Source organism: Orcinus orca, chromosome 6, assembly GCF_937001465.1.
Source record: "Orcinus orca chromosome 6, mOrcOrc1.1, whole genome shotgun sequence".
In the NCBI taxonomy this organism is placed as follows: Eukaryota; Metazoa; Chordata; class Mammalia; order Artiodactyla; family Delphinidae; genus Orcinus; species Orcinus orca.
The window spans coordinates 9,984,451-9,997,922 of NC_064564.1; the positions used below are offsets into that span (position 1 = coordinate 9,984,451).

At 37.0% G+C, this 13,472-nt stretch overlaps 1 protein-coding gene across 1 annotated transcript in view; it reads left to right on the plus strand.

The window, feature by feature from the left end:
- Window positions 1–13,472, plus strand: part of GALNTL6 (polypeptide N-acetylgalactosaminyltransferase like 6) — a 1,137,703-nt gene that overhangs the window by 509,007 nt on the left and 615,224 nt on the right. The window lies entirely within an intron of this gene.

Sequence of the window (13,472 nt, forward strand, 5' to 3'; positions counted from 1 at the left end):
ACTCTTTTTTTTTTTTTTTTTTTTTTTTTTACTATTCTCATGAACACAGTTTGGTTTATAAGTCAGGGGAATAAGATTATAGAAAGTTTCTTGAGATTAGGACTTGATAAATCATATTCACTCTAAATAGGGGAAAGTAAAATTCTTCTTGGCTGGTGTGAGTGGAGAGGCGGAAACCTCTTCTAAAGATATTCATCTACCTTCTGTTTCCTTGCATGAAGGAGCTCTGTTTAACTGTACTGTATGTGTGTAAGAAAGAGCGGCAGGAAACGAGTTTGCGTGTTGTTCTTATGCCTTCAGGGACATGCGTCTTGAGATCCTATGGATTAATTGAGGTTTTGGAAATCTCATTTGCAACAGAAACATTTTCTTCGTAGTACTTAAAAATTCTGTAGAAGTAAAACTGCTTGGTGTGTTAGCTTTGAGGTTCCTTTAGCATTTTTGTCTGCAATGATTCGCTTCAAAAACTGATTGAGGGTTTGCCGGTAATTCATATGTGTTGAAGTTCGTAGGCCAAAAAAAAAGGTTGTCTATTGTTCTATTAAAATAGTAAACTACGAACTTGGTAGTTTAGGTTGATTTCAAAGTAGTTTTTGCCTTGCATTGCTTCTATAGTTGTGTGTTCAATAAGTATCTAAATCAGTATCTAATAAGTACGTAAATTAAATGTATTACTTAAAATTAATTTAAATAACACATTGATTTCTTTTTTATTCTAATTGAGGCTACTTATTTCAAAGCAGTCATTACCACCTCAGGCTAAAAATAGGCATTTCATGTGTTAAAGCTAAAACTGTGCTTTTAAATAAAAGAATGAAAAAGGGGATAAAGATCTGGGGCCACACATCACCAAATAAATGGCATTTTTTGATTGACTGGTACCAAGAGAAATAAGACAGTGTATCTGTGGACAATTTTCTACATAATTAACTTTGTCTTGGTAAACTATTTCCTACAGCAGAATTTTGACCTGGGGGTAATAAAGTAGGAGACACTTGGTAGCAGTACACTGTGGTTTGTAGAGTTTCTGCTGGATGTTTCTCAAAGGTATTTTTCAGCTGAAAGTCTTTAAAGAGGGAGAAAATAGTGGCATCTCCTTTTGTCTTGAGTTTAAATCATTGTCATCTCTGTATAGCAGTGACTTTGATAGACTGTCCCTTCTGTAGCGACTTTGATAGACTGTCCTTTCTGCTTAGAATGTTACCCAGGAAGGAAGTGTGTTCTGCATGGTCCATGTCATTGCTGTTAGTGACATGAAGCAACACAAAAAGGATTGGTTGGGAGAGTAATGGTGATTTTCACTTTCCTGCGGGACATTTTTAAGGATAATCATTATTTTAATGCTTTCGTAAATCTGTCCTTTAGTTACTCTTTTCCTGTGAACTATCAAGTTGAAAGTCGTATTTTATGATCATTAAACTTTCAAACGGGAAAGCTTTTTGAATATTGCTTGTCATTTTACTAGCCTGACGATAGTGTAAGACTAAACGTTGAAACACATGTGATAAAAATACTTCCACAAATCTTTTAGAATACACCATAATTCTAAAGGTGCATGGAATAAGAGAAGCCCTTCTTTCAAATTTTTGTTTCAGATTACAGAATCTCTTCTGATAAAATATTAGGGTTTAGGTGAACCTAAAAGCATCACTCCTGCTTTCTGAATTGTGAGAAATCTAGAAAATCAACATGGTAAACACAGGTTAGAATCCTGATACCAACTATGAACTGTATGACTTTGGGTAAATTAACCTCGCAGTGTCTCAAATTCCTTATCAAAATGGGGATAAGTAACTCATTAGTTATCTAAGTACCTCCTCCCGGGAGGTTGTGATGAAGACCTACTTTGATGGCTGAAGGAACTGTGCTCCACAGGAGAGCAACTGCTCTCAACTTCTGACCACTCCTCCCCAAATACTGTCCGGAAACACAACATCAATATTCTACATACTTTTGTGAGGAGATCCTCTCAATTTAATGAAATCTTATTCACAAAATTGAATCAGTCAGTCCTCTGTCTATGTGTCCATCCATCCATCCATCATCTACCCATCTACCTATCACCTACCACCTCGCCCCCACAACCCCAGTTGCAACAGAAGTTATTTAGAAGTCATGCCTTCATAGAAGGCATATGAAGACGAATTGTGGTCATTTATAACATGTTGGAAAAATTAGGACTGCCTTAACATTTTTTTTTTAAAATCTCCAGTTTTACTAATAAGCAGGTAGTTTATATGGGTACTGAAGAAAAATGAAATTTTAGAGTTTCAACAAAAGGAGGGTAAATAGAACATGTCACCTCCCTAAATTATGTCAGTGACCTTAATGTTTATCAAAAATTCCTTTCAGGATTGTTTTTACTATTGTAAGAGAAGGAAGGTATTTCCAGGCATTTCTTGTTTACAGGGCCTCTAAGACAAAGAAGTTTTCTCTGCTTTTTAGTCAGATATGATGCATAGCCATGCTGTTAAAAGCTATTATACTTTATGCTTTTTTTTTTTTTTTTTACTTTTGGACAACCCAGAAATCGGAGTATTTTCCACCGCTTCTTTAAAAATCAAGTTAAGTAGGCTAGACAAATTTTAAAGTACAAGAAAATATAGGGGATTTTTTTGGCCTCCTTCAGGAAATTATTTCTGAAATGTTACACTTCATATTTATTTTCAGAAATATATTCTAGTTCCAAGTCTGTTCAGTATGCATTTTAACACCTTGGCACTATAGCTCTTTTGAATATTCTCTAATGTCCTTTGGCTAAAGGCAATAAAATTTTGACAAGATTTAATCAAACATTACTGCTTTATATTTTATGTCTTTCAGGTCAGTAGAATAGCTACACATGAAAAAAAAAAGAAAAGGAAGGCCAACATGTTAGCCATGTTAATAGCACAAGTGTAATATCGCTTGGAATTCATAGTTCCAAAAAATGTAATCATTCTATGATTGGTGAATTCTGCACAATTGGTTTCATAGCAATAGAGAAAAAAATACTAAAGTATTTTCGAATTATAAAATCAGTGCAAAGTGCTTTCTAAAAATCAGCTTGAATTTACCCAGTTGACCCAGTTGACCCAGTTATCAAAATGCTTTTAAAAAATGAACATCCCAGCACTTCTCAGTTTAGATATTCTTCCTGAAATGAGCTTGGTAAACAGAGTGTTGTTTTAGCCTCAGAACATAAGCCTACTGTCTATAAAAACAGGAAGGTACAGGCCTACAGGTAAAATTTCAAAACCAACGCCATGTTTTTGCTATCTGACGCTTACCAAAGTTAGTGAATATATATATTTTTTTTTCAGTAAGCTCTCAGAAATACATTTAACAGCTTAACTTGAGGCTTCTAACAAGACTTCATGATGACTTTAAAGCAGGACTAATCCTGGGCTTATCTCCAAATTCCAGGCAACCTTCACGGCATCCACACGGAAAATGTTGAAATGTGTGAACTAAGCTGGGGCTTAGCCTCAGAGACAGGGCAGATTTGAACCTGACAGTTCTCTAAAGTTTGTGTGCTTAGAGGAATTCAAGTTTAAACCGAGGGAACTCACAGGAGAGTTGCTGATACACTTCCCTTAATGCAGGTGTGAGGGCACTATTGTGCCCTGGATGTGTATGTACACACGCATGCATACTAACTCACTCTCGCCCCTGCTTGTTTCAAACTTCCTGGACAGGGAAAGTAGGGAGCTGAGTGTTAGAGTTTCACAAAGACCTGTTATTTTCCATGTTCTAGTTAGAGGGAAAATCACAAACTTAAAACTATCCTTCCGATCTAGCAAAATCAGCCACTTTAAAGAAATCTAGTTTACTCTTCCTCAGGGAGCATAGGTCCTCGCTACTCAAAGTGTGGTCCATAGATCAGCAACGTCAGCATCACGTTGAGGCTTACCAGTCATGCAGACTGTCAGGCTCCATCCAGATATATCAGAATCTTCACTTCAACAAAACCTATGTGTCATTTTTATGCAAATCAGGGTTTCAGAATAATTGTCATGTGTCTCAGAATTGGGGTTGGAGCTTCAGTGAGTAATATAAATGCATAAATAGCTTAATTTCAAAAATCTCCTGTGTCTTATCCATATTATTTTGACGTACATTTTTCTACTCTTATTATTTAGCATTTAATTGATATTGGATTTATAAATCTGCAAGGGGAAATTTGGGATGGGAATTCGATAGTGTTACCTCTACATTATTTTATGTGACATTTGTGATAACATTTCTTTGATAAATGTTGGCATTTTCACAAGTTTATAGACATTTACTATGCCTTCTCATGAACTCATTTTGTAGCATTTTATGTTGAATTTCAGGTTACTGCTGTTACTCCTCCTTCGCCAATTTTCCTTCTTTGTTATACAAATGTGCCTTCCAATATTTTGTAGATCTAATTTGCTTTGAAATCATTTAATAATTTTCGTGCCAAATTCAGAAATCACACGTATGTGTATACACACATACACACAATTTCTTTAAAGGTCCATATTACCATCAAAATCTTAGACTCTTCACATAGATAAATTGTTTATAAATCTTTAAAATACTGAGAATATTTTAAGTCATTTCACAGGTGGTAATGATGAGTCTTGAATTCCAGGTTCTACTTTACTCAGATAGTCTCCAAGTATACCATTAAGGAAAGTTTCCATAACCAGACAAATCAGTTGGCACAAGTTTTACAACTGTTCAAAGCTGGAAGGTATCATTGGCGTGAAAAGGTTGTAAAATAGATGAAGAATGGTAGTGCATTTCTATCTTAAATGATAAAATACTAACACTAAAGTGCATATAAAGATTCAGAGGTGGCAGTCAACGGAAATGCCTTTGTGCTGGTTTTCCGTCAGGCCACTAGACCGTAAGACAAGCCATTTTTATGTCTCAGATTTATTGAGCGCCGGTCACTCTAAGTGAATCTTGGAATTGCTTAGATTTATTATTCAGATTTCAAGTTGTAAGGATAATTGCATTTTAAAATCAAAATACAATATTAAATACTAATAAGTAACAGGAGCTAAGAAAATATTATAAAATTCAACTGTACACTTTTAGAAATTTATCATCACCTGCTATAGAAGTGAAAGAAAACTGATTGATTTCTGTTGATAAATTTGCCTATCATGCCGCATAAGGATGAAATGTACAGTTTTAATAAAACTGTTCTGTTTTCGCAATTATTTTTGTGTCTGCCGCCGAAGGGAGTCCAGGGCATAGAGTCGTAAATATGAACGTAGAACGGTTATATGTTCTCAAAGTCAGAGGAAAATAGGGAAGACAATTTATAAAGCGTACATTCTGCAAGTTCCAAAACACAAAATCAACTCATAAAAATGTCTTTATGTGTTTGTAAAATATGAATCCTACTCGTCAGTGGCAGCATATGCTTTGAATAGAAGCTGTCTCGGAAGGCAAAGCACTCCTGGGATTTCTCTCCCTCTTACTTTTAAACGAAAACTCCAGTCTCACGTGTTGTAAATGTCTGTGTAAACAAAGGACGTATCTGACAAAATAACGAGTTATGTGTCCTTGCTGAGCCTGATATTTGCCATAATGTTTAGACCAGCATTTGGCTTTCTCCTTTTTCTTCTGTAGAGCAAATGTGACTAATCCTTGCAGTTTTCAGGATTGTTTCTGAGCGTTACACACAGTCGCGAGGGTCACGATCCTCATGAATACCACTGGAATGCTTTCTTTATTCTGGTAGAAACAGCCTATTTTAAGTAGATCCTTTTTTTGCAGATTAGGATAAAAGGTCTTCAGATTCTATAAAGGTATATGTTTTTCTTGATGAATTGTTTTAGGAATTAGCCTCTATAAGACTGGCACTGGAAGGTTCAGAATTTTGGGGTGATATCCTCTGTCTTCTCAATAAAGTCCTAGTATATCAAATTTGATGAAATTTATTTGTTTCAGTTCAATTTCAGTAAAATTTATATTTGATTGAATAAAGATACATGTGCTGAAACTTCCACACAAATAGACATTTTTATGTGGTGTTAGAAACTGTTTTAAAAATGTTTTAACGTAGAATTTGAGACTAGAGTGTTGGAATGGACCAGTTCTGGATGAATTTTGGACACAAAAATAAGTATCTTGGAAAATAGAATGAAGAGGTACACTTAAGTTCTGTTGTCTAGTTGGGCTGTAGTTAGGTATCATATATAATATTAAAGCATATTTCACAGTTGAAAAATTTTGTTACCGCTTTCTTTTTCTTTATCATTTAAAAAATATTTTGTGTACTTGAATGAATGAGATACATTTAAAATACTGTTAATTCCTGTGAGGTCTTTAAAAATGCCCACACAGAAAATGTTGTCAATTTAGGGGTTGTAAGTATTTATATTTCCTCTATTAGTTGCTTTTAAGTTTTTAAAAAATATTTTCATTTTGAAGAAATGATAAATCTCATCTAATTGTCATTTTTTTAACTAGCATTTTGCTATTTTACAGTTCTGTTCTCTTTAAATATTAGCTTGAGGCATATGAAATTGTCATTTTTTGTAGAACATTAATGGCTGGCTGATCATTTCATATATTTCAACCATCTTAAAACCTCTCTCTGAATTGAATAATTATTTAGGGCTCATGTTTTAAATCAGTCCTTTTAAAGATAGGGGAGGGCAGCTCCCATCCTCAGGTGGTGGGTAAGCCAATCTGGCTTTCCAGTTGCTTTTTCTGGATGAAAACTCCACGTGGATGAATTCATATGGGTTTGGCATAGAAGGGGATGCTTCTTTTCAAAGCAAAACCGTTACAGCTCACCAATGTCACAAGGCATGACTTCCTCAAGAAAAATAAATTGTGCTGTTCATTTTATGGCAGATTAAATCCCATTTATTTTCCTCGCAGACAGCTGTTTTGAGTAGGATTGTCACTCATATGAAACCATTTTGTGGATCTGGGGCTTCAGATCCTGGGTAGGGATGACTTCCTCTGATGAAATAAAAGGTTATGTTGTATGATGATTTCTCTTGTCAGCAAACCTCAGCTGGTGAGCTTTAAGAATAAAATGTTTTGTATTTCAAACAATCCTTTTTTGGTGCCTAAAGATCTACCTGCTCTTAATTTTTTAAAAAAATCACTGCATTGACACAATGAAAAAAAACACAAATATTTCCTCCTTTATCTTGAATTATAACAGTTCCTTAGAAAATGATCAGTCTCTCATCAGTCAGGGTTTTTGATAAGCCGACAAGTTTTAAACATCAAGTGCATCTGTATTGATAAAACACATTTTAACAAAATTCTCCTAATAAGAATTTTATGTCAACTGAGGAACAATTCCACATTAGACTGTTAAGATCTTTGAGATGAAGGAAATTGCAGGTGACCTGTCACATTTGTACCCTTTTATAGATGAATAAATAGAGGCTCAGGGAGGTGACATCCTAGGTCACACACTAGGTCAACTTTATATGCTGAGATAAATGCTAGCTTAACCTCAAGTGGATGGTTTTTCTGCTTAGGCATTCAGGGTTCCTCTCCTCTCTAGTTTTCTCAGACATCTAATTCTGAGAAGCTAGAACCATTCTGATACTATCTTCAATTTGATAAAACTGTACTACAGTTACATAGACACTCTAGATAATTGAATCTAATTTATTACCCATTTTCTCACCTTAGGAGCAGGGTCGTAATAGAAACCATCATTTCACTGTGTACACACACATAGTAGAATGAAGAATTCATGAGCAAAGTAATGACTTGAGCACACAAATCCCAGTGTCCAAATGGCCTTTTAGCCCTGCAGGGGGCCAATCAGGGCTTTCCTCCTGGAGAGAAGAGTGTTTCTAACATGCTGAAAGGCTCACAAAGTAATGAAATAGGGCATAAAACATAGTTAGACATGTTTCATGTGGCTTCCCAGGCTGATTCAAAGTAGAATTTATTGAGGTAAGTGAATGGATTTTAGGCTGTCCTCTTGTAGATCATCTGAGTCTGTCTTTACGCTGGATGTATTGTTCCAGATTTAGGCAGCCTCACTTCACAGAAACCAAGACACTTTTGAGATCGCCGGGGCCACTCTTGTGTAAAATGTCCCCAGAAAATGAGAGTCTTTCTGGGACAGAGCAGCTGGGCTGGGGGTGAAGGGGTAGGGGTGAATGGACAAATATCTAACATGGGATACTCATTAGCTACACATCGTTGATTTTCCCTTTATTTTTTATTTTTTTGTCTTATCTACTAAAACTAAGTGGAATATATTTATGTTTACAAACCACTTGGGAAACTAGTAGGTGCCTCATAGCTCAGAAAACACTGACCCCAACATTGTAGGGGGACAGCGACAAGGGAAGCTTAATTTTATGTCTTGAATAAACTTAAGCTCCGTCACTTATCATTTTGAGTTTTGCATGTTTCTGCAGGATAAATTAAGGCCACCTCCAACCTAATGGAGATACACTTAGGGTTTAAAGTAAAATTTAAGCCATTGATTCTTTTCAGGTTGGGTACATTTTTTTTTCCTCTAGTTTTGCTCAGTTTAAGCACTGCTTCTTAGAAAATAAAGGCTCTATGAAGAAAAGAAGATATTTGTTTATTTTATAGTACTGTTATAAAATTATGGACTCATGGAACAGATACAAATACTGCGAGCAGTTAACAACCTGTGTGTTAGAGTCTCGAATCCAAGTCTCAGCTCTGCCAGTTCAGGCCTGGAGACCTTAGAAAGGATTGATGTGACCCTAGATTTCAGAAACAACAAGACACAATGTCACTATTTTTTTTCACTTTCAAAAAAAAAAAAATCTCTCTAAACTGAAAGGTTAGGAAAAACACGTCGCTCACTATAGAGAGGAGATAGCAGGAAAATCCGTGACCACTTGATATAAGTTCGTGCTTGAAGGTCTAAACGATTGCCATGTGCTTGCAGAAATTAACAAAATTTACCTTTTAACCGTGAATAATTTTCATGAAATGATGATGAAGGAAATAACTTCCCAAGACTGAAGTCAGATAAATACAGTGTCTGTATCTATAAAAAGGCACATTTCAGGTTCCAAAGTTCAGTGCACTTATTTTTGATCTTTGCAAAATTTTTAAAGTAATTGCATCAGTGCTTTTTAAGTAACACTTCTGGATAATAGTAATGCTCATAGTAATACCCATAGTGGCGTGAAGCACTAGGAGTCAGTACAAGTTTGTTAGATTTCAGTCAGACATCATCCTCAGGCGGGTATGACTTCCAAGCTCAGATTCTCTTAGACCTGGGACTTCCTCCCCACCCCCAGGAGTGACCGTAATATAATATCTCCTGAGACCGAATGGACCAAGCTGTCCCTTGGCTCCCAGGTGCAGCAGATAGCTTTCCTAGACCACTCTTAGAATCATCTGGAGTTACCCCAGATCGCATGACACCAAGCAGCCTACGTGCGTGCTCACCTAGTAAACCACTTTGTCACGCTTCTCTATGAAAGGTGAAACATCCACGAGTGGAGGCATCTCCATGGAAATAGAAGCTGGACTGAGCCCAAGATGCCCTAGTAAGATGACTCTTGGTTGTACCATAAGCTCCTGGGAATCCCTGGACATATTTTTGCTGGCCGTAATCTTTGCGTTTTCCTTTACCCTATACATCAGTGTGAAGCCCTGAAGAGACCCAAATGGCTTGGCAGTCCTGACAGCTTACCTAAGACCATAGGCGACATGGTTGTCTTATAAATTCCCATAGGTCCCTCATTGCAAAAGGATTTATGAATCAAAATGAGAAGTCATTGCGATGGACAAAGATTCAGGGACGTATAAACCAGATCTTCATTTAAATATCTGTAGCTTCTGCATAGCGGACAGTCAGCTTAATAGGAGATACTAAAAGCTATAAGCGCATCAGTGATGCATTCTTAGGTGTATACTCTCTTCTTGCAGGAACACTTTCTCATAACTGGCAAGTGGTACTAATACATAAGGTACACTTTATGATGACTACCTTAATTTTAGCCAAATGGTATCCTGGGAACTACATATTCATCTGCAGAGATATGACACATTTCAAAAGTACACAGTATAGTTAAAACTGTATAGTTAGTCAAAAAATCAAAGGAGCCAATGCCGCTTCTTCTAATTTCTAGGGTGCAGATGTCTTGCTCCTCCTAAATGAGCAGCTTTATTGCCAAGTCTAATAAGGCGACACTTACTAGGGATCAGGGAACTGAGGATTGATTCCTAAAATTGAATCATCAAGTACAGGGGAACCACGAAGTAGACACCAGTTAGGAAAAGGAGGGGACTAAAATCAAAATACTATCGCACTTGACTGTATAACCTATTTCAGAACTGCCAATGATTGCACTGCTCTTGGTAAAAATTGTAAGATATTACTAGTTGGTAGAACTTGAAAGAGAATAGCAATGGATACTTTCGGTTAAGATGTAGTTCCTTCATGTCAGACTGTCGTCCCAAAGGCAAATCTACTATGTGTAATTATTCAGCTCAAATCCAGGTATCAAAGACTGAACTCTTCTGCAGGCCAGAGGCAATTACTTTCAAGCCCTGAATAGAAGTTTGCATTCAGTATCTTCAGCTCGTTTCCTAATTTTCTTCCTCTCTCTCTCCTTGTAATTGACAGGAATGAACGTACTCTGTGGTTTCATGTTTTGACACCTGTTGATTAAGGATAGTGTGTAGAATAATTCAGCAAATGCATGTCTCATGTCAAACATATGTTTCAAGTTTTAGGAATACTGGCCACTTAATATCTCTAAAATGTGTTTTTAGCCTCTTTCAGAATTCAAAAGGGTTATCTATTTTGGTAATTTTAGGGAAAGCTCTTAGTCTTTACTACAGACTAGTTAATATTTTATGGTAAATTCAAATCCCTTGGCACTGTAGGTTGAGAGCTTCTGATGATTCAGTACGGTGAAGGCTTTTCTGGTGAGAGATGTCAATTACAGGGCGTCACTAGTAACAGATAGAGCAAATGGTCGTTTCAAATTCCTTCAGCCACTGTCCCTTTGAGGATCAGGGAATATCTGCAAGGGAGCTGAAATCTAAAGCGCCCGGTGAGAAAGCTGCCACAGTGCCTCCCCTGAATGCTGGGCTTCATCCCCGCTGGAACTGAGGGATGCTTATGGGTTAGGGTTCCATACTTGGCCTAAACATTGAACCCAGGATAAGCTTTTGCCAAGACAATGCTTGGTGAGTAGTATTAGCATCTCCCATTCATTTCAATGTCTGAAAATGTGGTTACTTCTCTTATGTTATCAACAATGAGTCAGAAGGGGCAGACGACAGGGCCTCCCGTCTGAGGAAGGGCCCTGGGCTACGCTGCACTCTGATAACCAACTAGTCATATCAGCCAGTGCCGCCTCCTACCTTCCTCTGCCACGAGAGTGGGCGGCTAAGTAGGTGATTTGGGCATCACTGTAGGTGTGAATCGTGGCTTTACCTTTACTGATGTTGTCACCATGAACAAGCTGTTTATCTCACTTGTCCCATACATGTTGGGAAATTGGGTTTCTGCCTATAAGGCAATTAGAACTTCGATGGGTACAAAGTAAGCACTTATTCAATTTAGGCTATTATTGTTTTTGCTATAAAAGGCTGGAATTGAACTAGATGACTTCTAAATCTATCTCAAAGAATTTTGAGTACAGAATTAGTATCTATGCTTTATAGGTTATTAAAAAAATATTAAGCAAGTAATTGTTTCCTTTAAAACTGGACACACAGAATAGTTGCAACACAGTGGTGGGAAGAGTCCCTAAACCTCGACAGAGGACAAACGCACTGTCTTAAGGGGCCTCTGGTATCCCTATGATTTCATCAAGAGGATTTTGAAGCTATACAACTACCACTGAAAATTGTAATTCTGAGTATTGCAGAATCCATTGAGCTCCATATATGAGAATTGAATAATTAATTGAATACTTTAAGTAAATAAATATTTTAAAATTTGATTAAATAAATTACTTAGGGAAGAAAATACATTCGTTTAATTCAATCATGTACTAGTAATTTAAAGTCGGACCTCTCTGCTTCATTTGATATTCTTTGTATACCTCCTCTTTCTTATATGGGGGTTGCTTTTACAGTCATTCTTTCTCAGGATTTTTCGTGGATGTCCCTTGCTCAACTTTCTCCTTGAACTTTGGTGATCCTCAGGGCCCTACTCACCACCCACAGCTCATGCCATTGTGTGCACTAAGCTTGAGTGATCTGTTCCCACTTTCTATACAGGTAAACTCTTCTCTTGCTTCTGATGCCAAAAGCTTGGCCTCTGTGTACTAGTCCCAAATTGACTCTCTGAGACAGGGTTCTGGATGAAGTAGAGAAGAAGAGCTTTATTGCTTTGCCAGGTAAAGGGGGATACAGCAGGCTTGTGCCCTCAAAAACTATACTTCCCAACCCAGGAGGATTTGATGAGTTTTATAGCAAGTTCAAGGGTGGAGTTGCTGATAAGATTAGGCTGTGTGCAGGGCCTGCACTCCTTTAATCTGGTCTCAGGTGTTCTGATGAGGTTCTGTGGTTCCTTTAATCTGGCCTCACATGGCCTTCTTGAAGATCTTCTCTGGTTCCTTTAATCTGGAATGAAGAATGCTAACATCTTCCATTTGTTGGGGGTTTTAATTCTATAAAGAGCTTAAAGGAATCCAAATCGGAAAAGAAGTAATAAAGCTGTCACTGTTAGCAGATGACATGGTACTATACGTAGAGAATCCTAACGATGCTACCAGAAAACTGGTAGAGCTAATCAATGAATTTGGTAAAGTAGCAGGATACAAAATTAATGCACAGAAATCTCTTGCATTCCTATACACTAATGATGAAGAATCTGAAAGAGAAATTAAGGAAACACTCCCATTTACCATTGCAACAAAAAGAATAAAATACCTAGGAATAAACCTACACAAGGAGGCAAAAGACCTGTATGCAGAAAACTCTAAGACACTGATGAAAAAAATTAAAGATGATACAACCAGGTGGAGAGATATACCATGTTCTTGGATTGGAAGAATCAACATTGTGAAAAATGTCTATACTACCAAAAGCAACCTACAGATTCAGTGCAATCCCTGTCAAACTACCAATGGCATTTTTCACAGAACTACAACAAAAATTTCCACAATTTGTGTGGAAACACAAAAGACCCTGAATAGCCAAGGCAATCTTGAGAATGAAAAACGGAGCTGGAGGAATCAGACTCCCTGACTTCAGACTATACTACAAAGCTACAGTAATCAAGACAGTATGGTACTGGCACAAAAACAGAAAGATAGATCAATGGAACAGGATAGAAAGCCCAGAGATAAACCCACGCACATATGGTCACCTTATCTTTGATAAAGGAGGCAAGAATATGCAATGGAAAAAAGACAACTTCTTCAATAAGTGGTGCTGGGAAAACTGGATAGCTACACGTAAAAGAATGAAATTAGAACACTCCCTAACACCATACACAAAAATAAACTGAAAATGGATTAAAGACCTAAATGTAAGGCCAGACACTATAAAACTCTTAGAGTAAAATATAG